The sequence below is a fragment of the Marmota marmota genome, unplaced genomic scaffold (assembly GCF_001458135.2).
Source record: "Marmota marmota marmota unplaced genomic scaffold, marMar, whole genome shotgun sequence".
NCBI classification, from domain to species: domain Eukaryota; kingdom Metazoa; phylum Chordata; class Mammalia; order Rodentia; family Sciuridae; genus Marmota; species Marmota marmota.
This window is the reverse complement of record NW_026000174.1, coordinates 57,659,355-57,663,882: the sequence shown is the minus strand read 5'-3', so window position 1 is coordinate 57,663,882 and position 4,528 is coordinate 57,659,355. Positions and strand designations below refer to the sequence as shown.

Genomic DNA, 4,528 nt, shown 5'->3' with positions numbered 1-4,528 from the left:
TCCTGCTTTGGTCTTAGGCTAAGATGGACACTTCTAGAGGATGCATTGCTATTTTTTATTATGCAACAAATGGTTTCCAATTGATCCAATGAGCTTTCAGAGTTTCTTTTATTGTTTTCTTTTAAGGGACTCTGAAGTTAAAAATGCAGACATTGGTCAGGAAAGACCTATGAACCCAATGAAAATGATGGTTTAAAGTAAGTGAACAAATAAGTATTAATTTACACAAATTAATATATTAGTTATATAAAAGTTTTGAATCGTTTCTGTTTATTCTCAATGGGAGTCACAAAACTCATTTTCATGGTTTTTATACACCTGGCTATTTTTCCCAAATCCTCCTCTTTAAAAAAAATGAATTAATTCATTTAAAAGTCAATTCACTTAACTTTATTCCCCCTTTTTAAATCAAATGTACTTCTGGGAGGGGAAATGTGAATATAAAATAAAGTAGAATGAATCGGACATAACTTTCCTATGTTCATATATGAATCATGTACAACCTCATAATTTACAACTACAGAAGAGGATATTAATTAGAATAAGTTAAACTCTATGTATGCATGTCAAAATATACTGTACTGTCATATATATCTGAAAGAAGAAATTAAAAAAAACTTAATAAATATAAAATAAATAACAATACTAAAAATGGCAAATTCACTTCATATTTTTATTATTTGTTCTACTTAGTTTTACATGACAATAGAATGCATGTTGACACATTGTATACAATGGAGCATCACTTCTCATTCCTCTGGCTCTACATGGTGCTGAGTCACACCATAGTGTAATAATACATGTATGTAGGGTAATATGTTTGTCTCATTCTACCATCCTTTCAATTCCCACTTCAGATTATTAAAGAAAAATTAAAGGAATAGTCATAATTTTTGAGTGCTACTTAAGGTGCATATTTTTCTATTTCTTTTTATATAAAAAACTGTCACAGGTAATAATTAGCCTTCTGCTCTCTACTGTTTCATGCCCATTACAGGCATGGTTAATAAATCAGAGTCCTTCCATAGTTTCTGAACTTTACCTTGGAACTCACTGTTAAATTATAAGTGTCACTTGAAATAAAAAAATATTCTGCTTCTTTAACATATGTGTATGCTTTGCTTTCCTCTTATTAAAACTAGGTCATTTTGAAATATTCCAGAATTCATCCCTCCTTCAATTATAAATGACCTCTGAAAACTACCTTCAACAAATTCCTTAGTTTTGTTCTCAGTGATAATAATTAAATAAGCAATATTTATAATAATAATAAAAAAGGCATAAGTAGCCTGGCATGAGGCCACATTTTTATAATTATATAATCAAAAAGGCTTGAGAGGCTAACAATTTCAAAGCTGGCCTCACCAACTTAGCAAGGCCCTAAGAAACTTATTAATATTCTGTCTCAAAATAAAAAATAAAAATGGCTGAGAATGTGTCTCAATCTTTAAGCACCACAGGCTTCCATTCATGGTACAAAAAAAACCCACAAAAAAACAACAACAAAAAAACACCTAAATTGTCATAAGTATATATATATATATATATATATATATATATATANCAGCTTCATGGTGTGACTTTTAGAAATTAGTCTGATGCTCTTTTATTGAATTTGCAGATATCTATTATCAGTTTTACTTTAACCATTTCAGAGAAATCATGAAAAACCAAAGCTTCATAACTGAATTTGTGCTCCTGGGGCTTTCACAGAATCTAATTGTTCAGAGAATAATATTCACAATATTATTTTTTGTTTATTTATATTGCAACTATTGGGGGCAACATGCTGATTGTAGTGACCATCCTCTGTAGCCCTGCACTGCTGGGCTCCCCCATGTACTTCTTCTTGGCTGTCCTGTCCTTCCTGGATGCCTGCTTCTCCTCTGTCATCACACCAAAAATGATTGCAGATTCCCTGTACAAGAGGAAAACCATCTCCTATACAGGATGCATGATTCAACTTTTTGCTGAGCACTTCCTCGGTGGAGCAGAGATGATTATCCTCACAGCCATGGCCTATGACAGCTATGTGGCCATTTGCAAGCCCTTGCACTACTCTTCCATCATGAACTGGAGGCTCTGTGGCATTCTGGTGGGGGTGTCCTGGACAGGGGGCTTCTTGCATGCCATCATACAGATTCTCTTTACTTTCCAGCTGCCCTTCTGTGGACCTAATGTCATTGATCATTTCATGTGTGACCTGTACCCATTACTGAAGCTGGCCTGCACTGACACTCATGTCCAAGGCCTTCTGGTGATGGCCAACAGTGGGTTAATCTGCATCATCAACTTCTCCTTGTTGCTGGTCTCCTATGGCTTCATCTTGCTCTCCCTGAGAACACACAGTTCTGAAGGGCGGAGGAAAGCTCTGTCCACCTGTGGATCTCACATTACTGTTGTGGTTTTGTTATTTGTCCTATGCATATTTATGTATGTAAGACCTCCTTCTGCCTTCTCTTTTGATAAAGAAGTGGAAATGTTTTACACCATCTTGACTCCCTTATTTAATCCTTTGGTGTATATGTTGAGGAACAAAGAAGTGAAAACAGCTATGAGGAAATTGTGGAATAGACTGTTGGTGGTTTTGCAGAAGAAATGGTGTATTGTAGTATAAAAAAAATATAATGCAGAGTGTAAAAAACTTAGTACTTATTTAGACAAACACTTTGTCTGGCATGTGCCTCATATGGAAAGAGATTACATAATTCTGAGGAGAAATTACACTATGTGGAGCAGTGAAAACTTATACTTTAATTGAAGATCACACTTTGACTTGGAGTTGCCGCTCAGTATTCTCATACATAAATTAAAGACAGTTCAATTTTATGCTTTCTTACATTTATTAAAATTGGAAGGGAATCAGCATATAACAATGAATTTCCATTCATATTACACATTAGAAAACAAAATTTTGTAGGAAAAAAAATGTTTGAAATTAGGAATTTCAAGTCAAAAGAATGTTCTCTCAGATGCAGAAATCCTGGAAGATTGGAATATGGGGCTTTGTATGGCATGTAGAGTGGTGTTTTAGAAAGTTATTTCATGAAATTTGAAACCTCAGGTTCTCATCCTGGATCTCTGCCCCTACAAAATTCTATCACCCAATTGAGTCTGAGCTGTGTAGATCAGTTATAATATATTATAAAATATTTTAAATAAAAGATGTTGAAGCAAAAATTGAAGAAGATTATACTTAAAAGTTATATATTAAATTCAACACACATGCATGCATGCAAGCCCATTTCAATAGTGGAAGGTATTAATGAATAATTTGTTTTCCTTGTGCAATCTGGGAAGATTTCTGAGGACATAGTGTTTAAACTGCTGCTATGTCCACAGTAGAAATGGACATTGTGGTGGGGGGAGGATGGCAGAAGCAAGGTTGATGGTGAGTTATGGAGTGATCAGGGAACGTATTCAGGAGGGACAGCAGTTGTTAGACTGTAAAGTCTATGAGCTTAAGCCCTAGGAGGACAATTGAAAAGGCAGATGGAAGTACAGGCAGCTTTGAAAGTCATGGTGAGAATCACAATCTGAGAACTGCAGCAACTATTTTATTATGTTTATTCATCATTTTTAACTACCCACATTTACTTTTCAAGTGATAGAAAGGAAGTAAAAAGATAGGAGTGATTGGAAAAAGTGAGAATTGGTAATGCATGAATTTTCTCCTTCTTCAAAGAGAAAAATAATCATCTCAATAAAAGCCTGTGAAGATCTACTTAAAGGATTTTAGGATTGACCATTATCATAATGGGAATTATGAAATCTCAGCATGAATATTTGGTCAGTACGTTCCAATGATTTTCACAATGAAAACCAAGATTATCTCACCCAAAGTGACAGAGATTTTGTTTGCCATTAACTGTATGCAACAATTAATATAGAATTGTTAAGTAAAAAATAGTGTACAAAACTTGTTTTCTATTTTTGAAAATGTAAAATGATACTCTTAAAACTAAGGAAAGATGTTTAGTCTTTTTACACCCACAGATAACACTTGATAGTAACCTTTCTGAGTCTTCAATGAGAAACAACTTGGCAAGTCCAAAGCCACGGATCAATGGTACTTTGGAAGCACTTCATGCCAGCATTTATTTTATGGGGACAACCATGAGGCAGCTTAAATATTTTGGACTGAGTTACTAAATGCAGGGAAAAAAAAAAGATGCTCTCTTGGGTAGGTGTCTGGCATCTGAAAAAGAGTAGGTTATTTATTATGTATAATCACCAATTCTAGTTGTAGGTAACTTAGGTTAAAAAAATCAATTAAATAATTCTGGGTAACTTTTCTTCTTTGGTACTGATTTATCCTTGAAAAGCTGCTAACATGTTTTTATGGCTCCAACATTTATACTTGCTAAAAGAAAAGTTATCCAAATTTTATAACCTTGCATTTATGGCCTCCTACTAAGAGGATAACTTGTTCCAGGTTTTATTATTGTTTTCATTGTATGACTATAACAGTGAAATTTGGATAACTGAAAATTTCAATTTGAATTTTTTGCCCAAAAAAAGAGTTTTT

The 4,528-nt window shown here is 33.9% G+C and overlaps 1 pseudogene; it reads left to right on the top strand.

The window, feature by feature from the left end:
• The first annotated feature begins 1,638 nt into the window (after positions 1-1,638).
• Positions 1,639-2,617, top strand: LOC107158964 (annotated as a pseudogene).
• Positions 2,618-4,528: the final 1,911 nt, after the last annotated feature.